The sequence below is a fragment of the Triticum aestivum genome, chromosome 3B, assembly GCF_018294505.1.
Source record: "Triticum aestivum cultivar Chinese Spring chromosome 3B, IWGSC CS RefSeq v2.1, whole genome shotgun sequence".
Classification (NCBI taxonomy): Eukaryota; Viridiplantae; Streptophyta; class Magnoliopsida; order Poales; family Poaceae; genus Triticum; species Triticum aestivum.
The window spans coordinates 826,398,565-826,418,746 of NC_057801.1; the positions used below are offsets into that span (position 1 = coordinate 826,398,565).

General features: G+C 46.2%; 1 pseudogene; it reads right to left on the reverse strand.

Moving 5' to 3' along the window:
- Positions 1–12,475: 12,475 nt before the first annotated feature.
- LOC123068039 (protein STRICTOSIDINE SYNTHASE-LIKE 10-like) lies at positions 12,476–20,182 on the reverse strand (annotated as a pseudogene).

The following is a 20,182-nucleotide window of genomic DNA, read 5'->3' on the forward strand; positions in this document are numbered from 1 at the left end:
GATCGTACGTCCTGGCTGGTCAGCCTTTAGCAGTGGAGTATTTATAGAGCGAGTCAGCCAGGGGTTCGAGTGCTGAATGATCGATTCGTGCAGTGCTACACACGGTGCGTCGACGGCGAGAACGAAAAGGAATAGTCGGAAAACAACTAAAAAAACTAATAAAATTTTGGATTAGTTTTGACAATGCAAAAGATCTTCGAAAACAACTAAAAAAACTACTCTACTCCCAGTCGGAGGTGAGGTTGATGACCCCCGCACAGGAGCCCTCGGCCTCATTGTCGTTGGCGGTCGGAGCCATATGCCTCTTTTGCATCGTTGTCATGCTAATGCGGCTCCTCATCATCCTTAGCATTGAGCTTCTCAAAAAGTTACTTCCGTAGCGCGTTGTTGGTGCGGAGCTGGCGGCGCTCATGGTAAATCATACGGGTGCTCTACAAGGGCACGAACACAACCGTGTTCTTGTCGACGACATACGGGTTGAACGGCTCAAAGTGTCTAAACCGTTCGATTCGAACATTTGAGACTTATTTGAAGATCCTCATTGGACATGACCTTATTCGGCAAACTGATATTTTGTCCTCTAACAGGTTGGGTCTGCGTGCAATGTCAATTTTGCTCCTCAAATATAGTTGACCTGAACCGGCCCCTTGTTCTCCCTTATGGTAGGGCAACCTCTCCATGGCGGTGATTCATTGCTCTTTTACTTCCACGTAGTTGGCATGATTTTTTTAGGAAAAGTGCATACATTTTGTGAAATGGCATACTCAAAATTTGGAACATTTTTTGAATTAATTTTTAAATTTGGGAACATTTGTTTTGAAAACATTATTTTTTCTATATTGAACAGTTTTGAAAATGGGAACAATTTTCGGAAATCTGAAGCAAATTTGAAAGCATGAATTTTTTAAAATTCCTATTTTCTTGAATTTGTGAACAATGTTTTTAATCAAGAACATTTTTTGTAACTCTGAACAAAGCTAGAAAAACATTTTGAAAATGACAATATTTTCTTGAATTTATGAAAATTGAAAAACAAAAGGAAAATAAATATAAAAATATTTTTGAGTAACTCATCAGAAATTTGAACAAAAAGCCCGGTGCTAATGTATAGCACGTGCCAACTCGGGGGATGCAGTTGCGCTATTATTTTCTTACGACTGTGCCCTCATAGGGGATCTTTTAACTGCATTTGTTTTGGTCCGTACACACTTATCGGTGGGTCACGGCTGGGCTCGGAGGCCATCTTTTCGTCCGTGCGCACTTTTCGGTGCTGGGTCACGGGTTGGGCTCAGCGGCCTCTTTTATTTGTGCGCTTTGGCATCTTTTGCAGTTGACAGCCGTGCATGATCCCCGTGTTGGCGATGCAGTAGGCAGAATTCGGCCTTATAAACTGATCGCGTCCTGATTAAACTTCCGGTACGGTACTATTCGCTCGGTGGATTGATTTCTCGTCCCGCTATTGGGCCGGCCCATTTACTTCGCCCCTGTGCGTTGCCTCCTCTCCTTCCCGAGCCCCGACGACGCCTTCGGCCTTCCCACTCGCCGCCGGCGCCGGCGCCGGGGTTGGCGCCGCCGGCCACTCCTATACTCCCTCTAGTCTCGGAGTCTTTGACTGCCCACTGACCCTGCTCATCCCCTTGCTGGAGCTGGTGACCGTGACGGCGTCGCGTGCGCCCGCGGCGGCTCTCTCGTCGCCGGGACCTAGGGTTCGGGCATCCGTGCTTGGTGCCCCGCGTCTCGAGGTCCCCGTCCTTCAGCAGGATGCCGGAGCTGCCGCCGCCGTCTCCGTCGTTCAAGCAGGTGAGGCTCGGTCCAACCCTGACGTCAAACCGTACCTGCTTCGATCTGGTTTTCCGGATGATTTATGGTGAATTTGCTCCTGAGTTGCAGTGTGTGCATGCCCTGTTCTAGCATACGTTTCCTCATTTATCCGAGATGATGGGTAGCGAGATGTCGTACTAAACACACAACAAATTTCAACATTAACAAGGAAAGCGCAGCGGATAGATATCAGGACTCAGGAGTAGGGTATTCATCATAATGTGATTGATCGATGTGCAAGTGTTGCATCGATGTTCCTAGTCAATGCGATAAACAACAAACTGCATGGTCGCAACCAGGTTCCTGTAGAACTATGTGAAGGATCTGGTAGCATTGCATACATGGTCAATTTTGATGCTCCTGGGTTTAGTATTCTCTTTCTAGGCATTGCTCTTAATTTAGAATAACGCGTTACTGAAGCCGAAAGTACTGTATTCTAGAGATTAGAGATGAATTAATTTTTTTAATAATGTACTTGCTCTTGTAAACACCCTTGCTCTGTGAATTAATCATTTCGTTAGGTTCTGGTTCCTAACTATATAAAATACATCTTTTTATTTATTCTGTTAATTCCACGGTTTATGCCCAACCTGGCTAGTTGGAGAGGAAAAAGGGAAATATAAATCAATTATGTAATGGTACTCTCTTCATTATTATCTTTAAAGGCCTGTTTTCTACACAACTCAGGAAAAATTTATGTAGTATGCTCACTGTTTATATTTTCTGAAAATGGTGATCCTTGTCTTGACATTTTCTCATGTTCTGCCAAGCTGTTACTGATGGCCTGGTGATTCTGTAGTTACGAGAAGTCCATGCACTGTAGTAAATGTTTAATCTGCTTGAGGTTTCGTTTGCTACATTTTCTCACCAAGCAGTGGACTTTATTAGGCAAGTTAAAATTCTGCTGCCATACTGTTACTGAAGCTGACCATTGATCTAATCTGGCTATGTGCAATGAAATAAGCTCTTCAGAAAATTTGCCTAGTAACTTGTTAACATGTCTGATTTCAAATATTGGTTTACTTATCATGTGTGAACACATTTTTTAAATCTTTGCAAGACTCAGTTGTGATTACTGAAGTGCACATTTAATCTCCCCTGATATATTTGATTGTCTTTTCGTTTTTCTTAGCAATGAAGTAGCGGTATCCTTCATGTACCAAGGTACTCCCTCCGTAAAGAAATATAAGAGCATTCAGATCACTACTTTTGTGATCTGAACGCTCTTATATTTCTTTACGGAGGGAGTAAGTTATTGTGGTGAAATAAAATTCAGAGCTGGCTCCATTTTATACTTCTATTTGCAGCAATTTTCTGTTCTAGTGGCTAGTATTTAATTAGGATGTGATCTGTTTTGCTGTGTGTTTGTAGTTTATAATCCTTATAGGATAGCCATGACGACTTAGACTTAGATTTTTTTTGATATTCTAACTTTTCTAAGTAAAGAACTGGAATTACACTAATTGAAAGTCTAGATATTGCTAAGACTTGATCATGGATTAGGTGCTAGATATATACTAATCAAACAGGAAAAAACAGGTATTGCTAGCATTTAAATGCAAGGGTTTTGCTGTGAGTAGTGAAGAAATGCAAGACTAACCACTTTAAATGCTAGCTATGGCTTGCTTTTTTAATCCTCAAAATCAACAAGTTATCAGTGTCAATGGGAACCGATGTAATTACGAGCATGGGAGCAAGCATCAGTTCCTAGCTTGTTTTTTCGCAAGAATCCCGAGTATGTTTTCAGCTTCTGGTTTCCTCTGAATCCTAGAGAGATAAAATATGTTTCCTTTTTTCTTTACCTGATCGCATTTGATAATCTCAGATAGGTAATCTGATTGGAATTTCAGCAACTACATGATCAATTTGTTTTGTGGTTATCCTATTTCCACTTGTCTTATGTTTTGAAATCCATGTTGGTTGGTGCAGCTGAAGAGGTGATCCTTTAAATCTCCTCAGCTTCCATGCCCCAACCACACTGCAGTCCACAACAAAGTGGAGAATCGACATTAGTTTGAATCAGATAGGGCAGCCGCCATAGTTGGAGTGGAGAAACTATGGTAGATGGCACTACAGTTGACTTCCCCTACACTGTTGTGAACTGTAGTAGACTTATGGCACCACGGTTCACCTTCCATATATGGTTCGAATATGTTGCTCAACACTTGTTTCCAGGCAAGTAACTAGTTATTCTTAAATCCTGCTCCATTCTCCAGTCCAAATTCAATTAGTGCAAATAAACCGGAATAATCCTTAAATGTCGGATCAATAAAAATGTGCATTGTAGATGTCTATCTAACGGACGGCGACATGATTGAGGTAGGTTCTAAATTCAAACTTGATGTTTATGATGTCGTTGTTGGCGATTGCGTGCAGTTGGATTTACGTTCGAAGACACCGGTGATGATCGACTTGACGGAACCGGTGATCCATGCGAGACCAGGTGGACGTTTTTGGGCGCTTTTGGAGAGTGACGACGAAGATCGGGAGGAGTGCCACATCCCCATCGTCAACGGAGTCACCGGAATGCGGTTGACCTCACCGGATGCCGACCCATTGCCGGTATCCACGAGCACAGGTGATCGGCGTCTTTCAAAAGCTTTGACTTCCAAGGCGGCCATGAAGCCATGGATCAGGCCGCTTCCCAAGGTAAAGAGAGACCCGGTTACTTTACATGATTTTTTGGCGGAAAATTGGACTCGGGTCACAAGGAAGAAGAAGAAAGGCAATTCTTGCCGGCCATCGCCGCCACCAGGATAGCCGGTGGCGAGATCGGCGAACGATGTTCGAGCAGCCAGACAGGCTCGTTTGAATGCGTTGTTGGGCTGTGGACCGGAGCTGAATGCGGGTTTGGATGTTGCGACGGTCGTGGGTCCTCCTGGTGCGGCGAGGCCCAACCAGAGGCCCAAGCCTCACGCAGCCCGGTGCTGTCGTACGTGCATGTATCGCCGCAAACTGTTCTACCTACGATCGAGTCTAGGTTTTCTTGTTCTGGCTTTCCTTCGCTCGGGACAGGACGGGCGAGGAGGATTTCAACCGCCGGCGCGATGGCGGGTCGTGGTCTGCCGCCGTCCAAGCGAGGGCCGCCTGCCTCCGCTGCGGCCTCGGCTGTTGGTCGCGGCGCTCTGTCGGCAAGTGTCGCCAAGCCGGGAGTGGTTGGTCAGGAGGCGGCGCCGGTCGCTGGAGCTGGTGGTGCTGGCCGCGGTGCCACACCGGCCGGTAGGGGCGGCCGGGGCGGTCTACTTCCTCCAGCGCAGGTGGCAGCAGGGACCGAGGCAACGGGAGTGCAACCCAGAGCCGGGACTGGTCGGGGCGCCCATGCGTCCGCGCGACCGGGGGCTGCTGCGTCAAGTGCACTTCCGACGCCCCACGCGCCCAAATCCAACGCGTGGCAGCCAGAGGAAGCGGCGCAGCCACCTGCAGCCAAAGAGCTGGCCCTGGGAAGGGGTCGCGGCGTGCATGGACGTGATGGTTTCTCTGGTTTTAGCAGAGATGGTCGGAACTACAACCGTTACGGTCAGTGGGGAGATGACGGATATGATGCGTATGGCGAGGGACTACACCGTGGATCTTCCTCCGTGGCGGCCGAGGTTACAACCGGTACAATGCTAAGGGCAATGGACAGTTTCAAGGTCCACCCGGTAATTTTGTGGAAGGTGTTGCCGGACCCAGGGATCGTTTCTGTGGTGGCTATCGTCGCGGGGGGAGAGGGAGACGACCACCGCCGCCTAGACACTATCCACCACCACCGCCACCTGCTGCAGATTTGGCCTCGGAGGAGGTGCTCGAGCAGTCAGCTGCGGGGGAGGGAGACCCATCCAAGTTACCCGTGGCAGCAGTGGACGCGGTTCGGGCTTTGGCAGCAGTGCATGTTCTGGTGTCAACTGGAGGTGCCAAATCTAGGGACAGTACGTCTGATAAAGGACCGGATAAAGCGGAGGGCGAAAAACTCTCTAAGTGGGCAATTAAGAAGAAAAAGTTGCCTTGCTATAGATGTGGTGAACCGGGGCACTTCGTGGCAGAGTGTATGAATGAGCTTTGTGATTACTGTCTTCGCTCCCAACATGTGACCGGGGAATGCCCTCTTCTATCTGGTCCTAAGCCTGGCATTAACATTTTTGGGGTCTGCTGTAAAGAGTTGATGTTTTTTGAGACACCGGAGGTGGATGCTCTACCGCAGATGGTTGAGAGTTCCTTCCCGGCAGTTATCAGAGTTACTAATGGACAGTTGACCGAGGCTCAGATCGTCAGACAACTACGTGAGTTAGTACCGGGTAATTATCAGTGGCAACTGGAGCAGTTAGAAGGTCAGTCTTATAAGGTTGATTTTCCCACTAAAGAGGATCAGATGCATTTTCTAAAGTGGGGTCTATGCAGAGTGACGAGCACAAACATTGTTATCGCGTTCGATGAGTGGAAGCAGGAGGAACTTGAGGGTACACCTTTGGAGAAGGTGTGGGTTCGCTTCTATGGCGTACCACCTAAATTGGTAAAACATTTTCTGGTTGCTTGGAGCTTGGATGTGCTGATCGGTAAGATAGAAAAGGTTGACATGACATTCACACGCGCACATAACGCTGCAAGGCTTTTGGTCAGTGTTGCGAGTATTGAGCATATACCAGATATAGTCAGATGGACATATGCTGGAGTCACTTATGTACTAGAGCTTGAGATCGAGGATACTGCAGTTTCCGAGGAGGGAAATGGGACACAAGACATGGATACGACCGAGGGTGGCGGAGCACCCGGGAACCAGGAGAAGGGGCCTGATGATACTATGTCGGAGTCGGACAAAGGGCCGGACACACACCTAGATAAGGTAGCCAGTTCTACCAAAGAGGCGCCCCCGTCTACTACTCTGATGAACACGCTTCACTTTGGTTCTTTTGCATCGGGGTCAGCTCCTAGTAGGTTATGGAGCACCAGGGTCGAGGCAGACGACCCGACAGAGCTTGACTTGCCACCAGTGCCGCGCTTAGTCGGTGATATGACGATCGTGGAGCCTACTACAGGCACGATGGTAGATTCTGTTGGGATGGCCGCAGATCGCGGGGGCCATGGGAAGGACGCCCATCACACCCAGATATGCGAGCCCGACCTTTCGTCGGCGGGAGGGGCGCTTGGACAGGAGGTCTATGGCGCCCTACTTTCTTCGACGTCTCCCGTCGAGTTGGGGGTCAGGTGCGGGAAGGAGTCCCGTGCCAAAATCCCCCCACAGGATACTTCATCCACTGTGGCGAGGCGGGGGTGAGATGCGGGGAGGAGCCCCGTGTCGTTACCCCTGCGCAGTATTGCGCCGAGCAGGGTGGCCGAGGGTCGACCGTTCCGGCGGGCGGTCAGGGGGTCGGGATCAGTGAGCAGGCGTCTTCATGGTCCTCCTCTCCCTTGACACTCGCAGGGGATTTTCACTCCACCACGTCCTACCCTCCTTCACCGACGATAAGGGAGGGGCGTGGGAGTCCTGACGAGAGGACCACGGAGGAGCTCATTGCTTTTAGCGGGATTGCGGATCCGGTGTCGGCTGGCAGGCGTGTCAGCAACCGGATCCAAGGATAGCCGGACGCGGACGACTTGCAGCTAGCGCGTGCCAAGAGGGCCGCCATGCTTCTCCATGCAGAGACTACCGCATGTACGTCCTTTGATATTAGTTGTTCAATTTTACATTTCTCTGAGAATGATATTATTGATAAGGCAAATGACTTAGGCATTTCTTTGGGATCAAATGAAACCGAGGTTGTCAAATCCGTTAATGATCTTTTAGACATAGAAGCGGAGAGAGCTTCTGAGATCATTCGTAATCTTGCCTCTATCCAACCTATGAATGATAATGAAATGAATAATCTCCTGCCTAGTGTCGAGGCTGAAGATGAGGAGGAGGTTGAGATCTCAGACACGGTAGAGCCTCTCCTGATGGAGGAGGCAGTGTCCGGTCTGGATGATTCTTTCGTCCCGCAGGATGTTGAGGAGAATCCCAAACGTCCCTGGAAGCGGAAAATCTATCCTACTTCGGTTGTACGCAGAAGTGCTAGAGTTAAACTTAAGAAAAAAAATTCATGATCAATTATGAAAGGACTCTTTTGCTATAGCGGAGGTCTAGCAGACTTGGCTAAACAAAGATTCTTAGCAGAGACAACTTTAGAGCACCATTTAGATTTCGTTGCACTTTCGGAAACTGGACGAGATAATTTCACATCACAATTCCTTCAAACTCTTTCCGATGGTATAGATTTTGATTGGCACATTCTACCGCCTAGAGGAAGATCCGGCGGGATTTTACTAGGAGCTTGGTGTGAGACGTTAGAGGTGCTTAATGTGGTGTAGGGCGACTTCTCGGTTAAATTCAGGGTGAGATCAAAATTGGATGGGTTCCGATGGTCGCTCGTTGCGGTTTATGGGGCAGCGCAACCTGAATTTAAACCCGATTTTCTTGCCGACTTAGTGCGGATTTGTGGAGATGAAAATCTGCCACTTCTAGTCGGGGTGATTTTAATATCATTCGGAGAAGAGAAGAAAAGAATAATGACAATTTCGATGGTCATTAGTCTATGATGTTTAATATGATTATCGAGAGCCTCAATTTGAGAGAAAGTGAGCTCACCGGTAGACAATTTACATGGGCGAACTCGTTACCTGTTCCGACTTATGAAAAGCTGGATAGGGTTCTTGCTAGTGTGGAGTGGGAACAAAAGTATCCTTTGGTGTCGGTTCATGTGATGCAAAGAGGGATCTCAGATCATACACCACTCTTTTTAGATTCGGGTGAGGCTACCCATGTTGCAAACAAAAACATCTTCTCCTTCAAGCAAAGCTGGTTTGAGCGCGAAGGATTTATGGAGATGATTGCAAGCGAATGGGCAAAGCCCGTTACTGGTTCGACTCATGTCGAGAGATGGCAGAATAAGATTAGACACCTCCGACAATTTCTGAGAGGATGGGCCAGGAATGAGAGTGGGATTTATAAGCAGAAAAAAGAACGTCTAACTCAGCTCATTGAGGCACTAGATGTAAAGGCTGAAACCACTCTTCTTTCCGTTAATGAGCGCCGAACTAAGTCCGAGGCTGAACAAGGCCTTCGTGCTCTCTTGAGAGAGGAGGAACTCAAGTGGGTGTTGCGTGCGAAAACACTTAATGTTGTCCAAGGGGACGACAACACACAGTTTTTCCATATGGTTGCAAATGGTAAACATAGGAAGAAGAAGATATTTCAACTTGAACAATATGAGGGAACAATAGTGGGGCATGAAAATCTGAAAGCGTATATTTCCAACTATTATAAAGCACTTTTTGGACCTCTGAATCCTTCGACGGTGTCTCTCGATGAGTCTGCAATTGATGAGATACCTCAATTACAGGCAGCGGAGAACGATGTTCTCTCTGCACCGTTTACTGGAAAAGAAGTTCATCTGGCCATAACTCAAATGAAGCCCAATAAAGCGCCGGGACCAGATGGGTTTCCCGCTGAATTCTATAAGAAATATTGGCATATCATTAAAGATGATCTTATGCCTATGTTTCAAGATTTTTTCGAGGGCCATTTGGAGTTATTCCACCTCAACTTTGGTACGATAACGTTATTACCGAAGAAGAATGAGGCGGTCCGGATTTAACAATTCAGACCAATTTGCCTGCTGAATGTGAGTTTTAAAATATTCACAAAGGTAGGAACCAATAGATTGACACAAATTGCTCACTCAGTGGTTCAACCTAGTCAGACAACTTTCATGCCTGGACGACACATACTCGAAGGAGTGGTCGTATTACATGAAACGCTTCATGAGATTCACTCTAAGAAACTAGACGGGGTTATCTTAAAAGTGGATTTTGAGAAGGCATATGATAAAGTCAAATGGCCTTTTCTTCAGCAGGCAATGCGTATGAAGGCGTTTAGTGAAATCTGGAGGCACCAGGTCGATACTCAAGTCCAGAAAGGTAGTGTCAGAATTAAGGTGAACGATGATATCGGTCACTACTTCCAGACGCATAAGGGGTTGAGACAAGGGGATTCCATGTCACCTCTTTTGTTCAATATTGTGGCAGATATGTTGGCCGTCATTATTGGCAGGGCCAAGCAACACGGTCATGTAGAGGGTCTAGTTCCTCATCTGGTTGATGGAGGGGTGTCCATTCTACAATATGCTGATGACACTATCATTTTCATGGAACATGACATGGCTAAAGCACGTAACATGAAACTTATCTTGTGTTTATTCAAACAATTGTCTGGATTAAAAATTAATTTTCATAAGAATGAGGTGTTCTGTTTTGGGAAAGCCAAAGACAAGGAACATACCTACAGACAATTGTTTGGATGTGAATTAGGTGCTTTACCGTTCAGTTACTTGGGTATTCCGATTCATCACTGTAAGTTATCCAATAAGGAATGGAAGTGTATTGAAGAACGAATCGAAAAAAAACTCAACTGCTGGAAAGGCAAGTTGATGTCTTATGGAGGTCGACTAGTTTTGATTAACTCAGTGTTGACTAGCATGCCAATGTTTTTACTTTCGTTCTTCGAAATCCCGAAAGGAGTCCGAAAGTGACTTGATTTCTTTAGATCTAGTTTCTTTTGGCAGTCTGATGAGGCCAAGAGGAAATACCGTCTCGCGCGTTGGGATATCCTTTGTCGACCTAAAGACCAAGGGGGTCTCGGTATTGAGAACTTGGAGATTAAGAATAAATGCCTGATGAGCAAATGGTTGTACAGGTTAGAGACAGAGCCGGAGGGCATGTCGGCTCAAATCCTGCGCAATAAGTATTTGCACTCGAAAACGCTAGCCCAGGTTACCATCAGACCGTCTGATTCACCGTTCTGGAAGGGACTTATGAGAACAAAGGATATGTTCTTTCGTAGGGTCAAATTCTTGATTGGCAACGAGATGTCAACAAGATTTTGGGAGGATATGTGGCTAGGAGAGACACCACTGGCCCTACAATATTCTACCCTTTACAATATTGTGCAACGGAAGGGAGATTACGTAGGTATCGTCCTTCAGACTATTCCCTTGAACATCCAATCCAGACGTACGTTAGTAGGTGAGAGATGGACAGCCTGGATGCATTTGATTCGGAGATTGATTGAAGTTTGACTCTCCGATGTGCCTGACTCCACAAAATGGAAGTTAACTAAAAATGGGATATTTACGGTGAAATCTTTTTATGTGGATCTGATTAATTCTGGCCCTGTCCCGAGGTCCCTTCATATATGGAAGGTTAAAGTTCCTTTGCGGATCAAAATATTCATGTGGTTTGTCCACAAGCAAGTAATACTCACAAAGGACAACTTATTTAAGAGGAGATGGGTAGGTAACTCGGTGTGTTGTTTTTGTACTCAGGATGAGACAATACAATATTTATTTATCGAATGCCCACTTGCAAAGTTACTTTGGAGGACGATTCATATAGCTTTTAATATCAATCCTCCAATAGATATTGCGTCTTTGTTTAGAACGTGGTTAGCTGGGGTTGAAAAGATCACGACAGCTCGTATTCGGATTGGAATATGTGCGCTATTATGGGCTATATGGAACTGCAGAAATGATATGATTTTTAACAGACAACACAACTTAACTTTTTTGCAGGTTATCTTCAGAGCTACAGCTTGGATCCGTACGTGGTCCTTACTCACTACTACGGACTCCAGGGAGCCTTTGGTTACTGGGTGCAACCAATGGGAGATGGTGGCTCGGGTTATATTCAACCGGTTCGGATGGCGGTCGCATAACAGGATATGAGTCTAGAGAGCTTGTCCTTATTATCACCATACCGATTGTCTTTTGTGTTTTATTTTGCTCCGTTTGCGAGCTGTAAGACCTTTGTAATGACTATTTCTGGATTTTTAATAAAAAGGCCGCATGCATCATTATGATGCAGAGGCCAGAGGTATACCTCCATTTCCAAAAAAAAAAGATGTCTATCTACCAGGACTGCTCATGACCAGACTGCATCGTACGGACTAGAGAAGAACCAGCAGGGGTGTTCTGCACCATCACTAACGGCAGCATGCAATCCTTGATCTCTTGTATTGCTTCTTAATACAGGATAAATGTCACTGATTATCTTCATGGTATATCTAATCATTCTGCCTGCCAGCATTAAGCAAATTTATTAGGCCTAGGCGTTGAATTGACAGTCTCTCCACGAGTTTCTAGCTTTTTGAATTTCCCACTCGAGTATATATGGGATATTTATTGTGCCTTAAGGACAAGGGGGAAACCCTATGTATTTTCTAGAGGAGTACTTATGAGATTGAGTTGCTGCATGATTTATCTGTATAAATTTATATGCTCATATCTGTGTTTTTGTACTGATTCTTCCATTATTTTCTTAATAGGATCTGGCTAACTAAAGTTTGGTAGGTGATTCTCTTGAATGGAAGGTTTAATCGAGGATTGAATTGACCACAAACTATAGCAGATGCAAGGCATCAATCGGCTCAGAAGAAATGCCAAATGAACTTAATTAGTTCTCATTGATATCACTAACAACGATGAATTTAGCTTTTATACACGTTAAATATGGAGGAAAGAACAAATAGTATTTTGTTGATAGAAAATGTGGATTACAATAGTCCGTCCGAGGAAAAAACAAACAAATGAAAAATTACATTAGGTGGTACGAACAAGAAACAAAAGGGCATTCTATGCATCTATACTACAATAGTTCTCTACTTGCGGTTAACAACACGGACATAAGGAAGCTCTACCGAACCCAAGTAGATTTTGCCATTGCTTCTCTCCATAATCTCGGTGGGCCTCACCTTCTTTGACCCTCTCATCTCCTCGACTATCTTCCCATCGTTACCGACCCTGACAGCGAGACGATGACTATCACGACCAAAGGCAACTCATTCTTCTCGCGATGCAACGCCACCCAATAGCCTCCTTTGGTGTCGGGCCTCACGTTATCTGGATATCCGGGCAGGTCGGCAAAAGGCTCGGATGTGCCTGCGTTGACCCCTTCGATCCAATGCCTCAGCAACTTGCATGGTCCGGTAGATGCGACCACGAGGTGGGACCTGTCGGCGCTGAGCGCGACGCCGTTGGGGTACGTCATGCCCGCCTGGAGCACCGTGACATCGGATGTCCGTGGGTTGTAGCTCATGAGGCGGCCCGTCGAGTCCCCAGTGCGAGTCACCATCTCATGCTGTGACTTTTGATAGTTCATCGAGCTATCAGTGAAGTAGACCTGACCCGTAACTTGATCGACGTCAACACCGTTGGTGAAGCACAGAGGAAAGCCGTCAACCTGGTTGACCAACACGGTGGCCTCGCCGCCGCCCGGCGCTACCCGCATCAGTCCCTTGTACGCGTCGGCCACGTAGAGGTCGCCCGAATTCTGGTTGAACCGTAGGCCGAGAGGGCGGCCGCAGCGGCTCTCCCTGGCATTCTCAGTCTCCGGGCTGAACTTGGACAGCGTGCATGTCTTGCTATCATACCCGGGTCCATATGCATAGGTAGTCCATCCTAGCTTTTCGCCGTTCCACTTGAGGATCCGGCCGTCCGAGACACCGCTGTAGGGGCCCTGGCCCTGATCCGGCCATGTTGTTGTCGATCTACTAGCTTCTCTTGGTTGGCTCTTGGATCGATCTGGCCTACTTACGTGTTGTTGGACTCTTGGTTAATAAACACCTGCGCTGGATGTCTTGGTTTGATGGAGAGATCCAAGCTGGAGGCTGCACTTATCTACTACCACTATAAAAAGAAGAGAGGGGCAGATCCAAACAATTTTATCCGTCCATCTATAATATCTGATGGCCCATAATCCTTCCGTGTTTAACACAACAAGCCACGCATTAAGCCACTAATCCATCCATCCTCGCTAACCTGCACCAAAAAAATCACTTCCAACAACGCCCGCCCGCACGACCTCTCCCCTCTCCTCCCAACACCCGCACGACCTCCCCCACCCCCCTTCCACCTCCCAACGGACACCACACCACGGGAGGGCCTCCGTACGCCCATCCTCCCCGCGCCGTTCGTCGCCCTGCCATCGCCGCTGGAGCCGCCCGTCGCGCCCTTCGCCGGGGGTCGCCGCATCCTACACCGCGGGAGCCGCCGCCCTTTCGCCCCCTTCGCCGCGGGTCGCCACGGGAGCGGCCGCGCACGATCCAGCGGCCTGGCGAACGCGGACGCGCGCGATCCAGCGGCCCGACGGCGCCCTCATCCCTTGCCACTCTGGTCGCAGGTCTCCTTCCTAACCACGAAGTGGGTGCACGGGGGGTGGGCTCCGGCGAACGCGGCCGCGCTCCAGCCCACGGCGCGGCGGCGCCCGCTCCGCCTCTCCTCTCCGGCCGCACCGTTCTCCTCCCTAACCATGAAGTGGGTGCACGCAGGGCGGGCTCCGGTGAACGCGGTCGTGCGCGGGTGAGCACCGGCGAACGCGACGGCGCCCGCATCCCTCGCCTCTCCGGTCGCACGTCTCCTCCCTTCCTACGAAGTGGGCGCACGCGGGGTGGGCTCTGCCAACCGCGCCAGGAGCTCTGCTTCCGCAACGGCCGCATCTACATCAAGCTCGGCTAGCACATCGCACAACTGGTATGGAACGAAATTCTTAACTCTGTGGATACGCCTGAATTCGCTTTGGATTCATGTCAAGATTGCTCTTGATTGTTTGTATGTTGACTTTCCTACTTCTCTTTTCAGCAGGCTACTTGAATTTTAGGCGAGACGGCAGGGCTCACAAGCATAGCTGTAGCATTCCTGAATCTCACGTACACAGTTAAGAAATATTCTCCCGCTCGGAAAGTCATTTTTGTGCACTTGTTTTCTAGCTAGCCGCTGCATTCTTTATAGCCGAGAGAGATCGTTTTACTGCATGATGGTCAGGTGTAGCTACCATTAGCCTTACTGGAGCAAATCAACATTTCACAGGAATTTCATCATAAACATCGGACCCACATACACTCGAAATATAACATTCTTTTCTGGAATTTGAGTTTTTTTCAGAAGGTTATGATAATATTTATTTGTTATGATAATATTTTGTCGCTTGTATTTAATCCTTGGGGATTAGGATCTTTCCCATTCTCAGGAGTCCAATTGATACTTCCCATTATTTTTTAGAAATCTATCACATTATTTTCTCTGGCTACGCTGCACCTAGCTACCACATTTTAAGTAATATTATGTCTTAACATCTGAGGAGAGAAGGAATGAACCAAGGTATTCATGTCTTAACATGGATGGGACCGAAACTTGCTATTATGCACTTGGATTATGTTTCTTTTGTTTTTATTTTGCTAGCTCGTAACGTATATCATTTAATTTTCGGCTCTACCACATGATTTCATACTAATATCTGGTTGTAAGCATCTTTTAATTAAAAAACGTGTTTCTGGGTCTCCTTTGATATTGATATAAGATTTATTGCCACCAGTTTACTTGGCACAGATAAAATAGTTCTCAATTTTGTGCACAGTAGTATACAATCATGTGGCACTCAACAAAACGAGGCGTATCATTTTTAAATTATATATAGAACTGAATCACATTTAAATCGTGTAATGGCAGTGTGTTCGTAACCCAAGTTCTCCAGGGACAACGACGAATTCATTAGTGCACCACGACAGCAGTTGTATCCATCGACTGTTGTTCGTGCTCGAATCAGGGCGGGGCCAATTGCCCAGATTTCGCTCCCCATGGTGCTCCCAAGCTGCAGCGACAACGAACGCTTTTTGTCCATCCACCCCTTTCTTTCCCCCACGTCCTACAAGGCTACAACGCACCCTTGGATTGTATTCATGTGGTAGTGACTCAAGCTTACGTTATGTGTGAGCGTTTGGTTCATTGGTTGGTTTCCAGTTATGCTTTGGGAGGCAAGATTGGGTTCAGACGAGTTGAGCTACCTGTTCTAATCGTAGAGGCTGAACTGCGAGTTTCAGAGGGCCATGTGCTACGTAATGGTGTGATCTATCTATTTTTCTTTTCTTTTGATGATAGCAATTTTTTGTTCAGGCGAAGGCTTTTGTTGATGTCCCAATGTGAAGGTACAACGCTGGCTCATATATCTTCATATTTTATCCTGTCTACAAATCTCCCAGATTTTAGTTTCCACTTGCTTTGAATCAACGAAAAGGAGACATCCAATAATTTAGTTCCCTCTTCCCTTGTAGAGTTGATGTTTCCTCTTCCTTTAAAGAGTTGATGCACAAGATTCATCCTGGGCCAAAGTTTGTGGATTATTTTCCAAAAACCAGTATAAACAAGAACCTATTATGAGATTATTCACATGATTTATCATAGGGCATGTATAGATTTGGTGCTAGGCACAAGTGAAGAAATAGAAATATTTTCCATCTCCATGCCATATGTTTCTTTTTCCTTATAAAGAACTTGTTTGTTTTCTAGATTATGGTTGTTCGGTTCATTGTCCCTGCTCCCTGCACCCACAAAGGTCAATGTTCAAGCAACAATCTTTAGCTAATATACCTTTTGACATTTGCAACCATACCAAGATTAAATTATAAATGAGATGTATTTGTAGTAAATTCATGGCCCAATATTGCAGATGCAGCTCACGAACAAATTTATTATTCAAGCACGGTTAGAGAGCAGCCTATGAATCGACTGCACCATTTTGAGTTGCTTTATTTACGAAGGCCTTCATGCTTGATCATGTGGAAAAAAATGTTGGCATGCAGACCCGCAGGAGGCTATAAGAAAATTATCTAATGACATTGCAAAATCTGATAGAGATTGGCTTGTCAGGAAGTGTTCTTGAACAAAGAGATTAGCATAAGGAATTATAACTGTGTTCTTTTTTTGCAGCAAACCATTTTGATAAGTAGTTCTGGTAAGGTAGTCTGTTTTAACATTCTTTTGCTCAGACCACTCTCTCATCCGCACTTAAAAATCCATAATCTGCTCATTCTATTCAGAACATAGTCTGTTTTAACATTGTTTTGGGAAAGAGGCATGAAGCACACCATGTAACCATTACTGTTCGTGCTAATTAGAAGAACGACAAGAAGAGATGTCTAATATAGTACTAAAATCTTGTGTGATGTTTTAGAGGATGGCGAAGGCGGTGCAGGGAGCTGACGGCCTGTCCGCGGTGAGGAGGTGATGAAGAAACAACCCCACACTTGATGGGTAGGTGCAGGGCGGGGAGGGTGCCGGCCAGGAAGGTGACGCTGCTGTCAGCGGCGAGGTAATCAGGAAGGCGACGATGCTTCCGTGCGGCGAGGGGATCAGCCTGGGGATCTGTTCCTTTTTTATGGGATATATGTCTCTCTTTATTTGTGTGGCTTGCATTATGCGTGATTGTAGGGATTTTGGTGGAGTGTGCCTGAGTTTGTATCCTCCTCTGCGGTGGAGTATGGTCAGTCAATGTAAATCTGAAAGTGCACACTGGAAACATATTACATTAACACTAGCCATTAGATTGAACTCAGTGGGCCTAATCATGTGGCGCGTTTAGTAAAGATTATGTTTGATATTTATAGCACATTTACATGGTAATCTTTGTTTTTTCCAGGAATATATTGGGCTCATACATGATGCTCCCTGATCTTGGAAAAATGAACAGAGAAGACGTTACTGATTTTGAATAAATTATTTTGTAAGGTTCACTACTACTAAAAATATTTTAGTACTGTAGAGGAACACCGTCAAATGTGCTTTGAGTTGTGGTTGCTCATATTTCAGGCATTTACAAGGCCATCAAGATGGTCAAAACAAAGATTCATGTATCCATGAGCGCTTGTCAAATTTGTGCAATTTTGTACATGAATGGGTATCTTTAAGAGTGGCTTCAAAGTCTATATCTGAGATGACGGCTCTCGGCAGAAGGCGAGGGCCCGTCTATTAGACGGATGACCACGTGGTGGCTTTCTATTCGTTAGCGTTTGCAGAGAGCAGGCTCTCGGCAAAGATCAGTGAGTAGCTCAGACTTCATATGAATAATCAACTAAAAGAATAGGTGAGTAGTTGAGACTTCATATAAAGAGCAATCATGTCATAGGTATCCATGCATTTTCTGTTTATATCATGGATGTATCTTCGTTTCTGATTTTTTGTTTTGGACAGCTCAAACACCTTGTTTAATACTTCCTTCGCTCGGACTAACTATTGTTGAAACGAGTGTATCTTGATACACTCATTGCAACGAGAGTTAGTTCTGAGCGGAGCTTGTATTTACAAGCCTTTTTTGCCAACTGTTCAAATAAGCTCTTATTTTGTGTAAATGGTCAAACAATGCACTTCGAATAATTAAGTTGTTATCCCAGGAATATTTTGGAAGATGTTGTACTTATCATCTCAGATAACCCTTATTCATTACACAGACTGCATATTACATTTCTGTACTACTATAGATGTTTGATATATTGTGCGTATAGACTAGCACATATCACATTTCTTTGCAACTATAGACTAGCATATCACATTTCTTTGCAACTATAGATGTTTGACATAATGCGTGTTAGTACATACATGCGTCGCACGTGCAAGCTTACTAGTATAGCACAAGTAGCACTGATCCATCGAGAAGTAGCGGTCCGAGTCGGCGTGTGCTACGTTTCGTTTTGTAGGAAAACCGTTTCGGCTATGTGACGGAACGGACGCGACGGAACCGTTTTTCTTCAGTCGCACGCACGCACGCACGCGACGTGAATCGTATTTTTTCCACGCACGCACGCACGCGGATCGATCGAGCAAAAAAAAAGGTGGCCGGTGTGCGTGCGTGACAGTACAAGCTAGCTTCACGTGTACCGTGTACGAGAGAAGAAGAATTGATCCACCTGCTAGCCTGCTTGCTTCCGAGCTCGTACAGCTTGTTCCTCCGGAAAACACTCCATGGTCGTCGTCTCGTCGTCGCCGGAAGTACTCGCCGTCGGCAGTGGCCCAACAGCCGTTCCGACCAAAACCCCTCCCTTTCATTGTTTTCACCAACGTACCTAGCTAGTATGTAGCCTACACGTACAGAGGAGAGGAGCACGTACGCCATCCATACTCCATTAATTAAAAGAATTAAAAGAAATTACTTCATTAAGGAGCAACACCGCCGTTCGGCTTTTTCGGAAATTCCGGACGAAAAGCACCATCCAAATGTTGTATTCTTGAACGAAAAATTAGCAGATTTTGAACAAAAATAAACGAAATTATCCAAATAATAATGATATCTGCAACAACTAGAACACAACAGAACCAAGTTGAACAGCAACGATACATGGACTGCCTCCCCATGTATGGCATTGTTCCTTAAACTCCAGGCTTGCCACAAAATCAACATTACTTTGGTTCTGACCTCCTCAGGTTGGGCGATCAGCAGCAGTTGCAGCCAGTCTACCCCTGTATTTCTTAACTCGGATTCTCTAGGGATTTCCGAAAAGGCTCTCATGGAGTGGCGTAAAGCAAAACTTCTGGTGCATGCGACAATGGCATGGTGCTCGTCTTCCTCATCCCTTCCGCATATTTCACATACACTGTCATCCGCAATAGTCCTTCTGAAGGCATTGTGTTTGGTGGCCGGGGAGTTTGTGGCCACTCTCCAACCGAAGATTTTCACCTTCTCCGGGATCTTTGCTTTCCAGATGGCATCCCATATGCTGCGGTCACCCGGGTCCCTTGAGGAGCTCGTAGCTTTTTCAGTACCTTTTCCCTTAAGCGAAACTGCAAGTTTGTAAGCACTCCTGACCGTGAATGCGCCCGTTTTTTCATAGTGCCAAGCAATACAGTTGTCGACTCCCCCCCACGGGATTTTTAATTTGCAAATCTCATCCGCATCGAAAGAATGGAAAATTTGCTTCACTAGATCAACCTTCCACTTTTTTGTCTGGGGGTCGATCAACTGGTTAACCCACCTGAGTCTGGACCCCTTTATAAATGATGCCACCTTCAGCCCCTCTTTCCTTGGGATCCATTGATCTCTCGTGATTTGAATGTTCCTTTCATCCCCGATTCGCCAGATGAGGCCCTCTTTTAAGAGTTCCGGCCAAACTCAATTCCCCTCCACGTGGGTGCTGCATCCGACGAGAAGACGGTGTCAAGAAGGTTACCATTGGGATAATATTTGGATTTTAGCACTCTAGCACAGAGACTCCCTGGCTTGTGTAGCAGCCTCCATCCTTGTCTGGCAAGTAGGGCCTGATTAAACAGATGCATATCCCGGAAGCCGATACCCCCATCACATTTTGGCTTCGTCATGTTCTCCCATGACATCCAGTGGACCTTACGTCTATCATCTTTGTCTCCCCACCAAAATTCTCTAATTACCTTCTCATAATTGTCGCAGAAGCGAGTTTAAAGACCCCCATTACATGTGCGGGGAGGGCTTGCGCCACCGCTTTCACGTTTACCTCTTTGGCCGCTTGGGACATAAACCTCTCATTCCAGTTGCTGCATCTCTTCCTAAATCTCTCCAT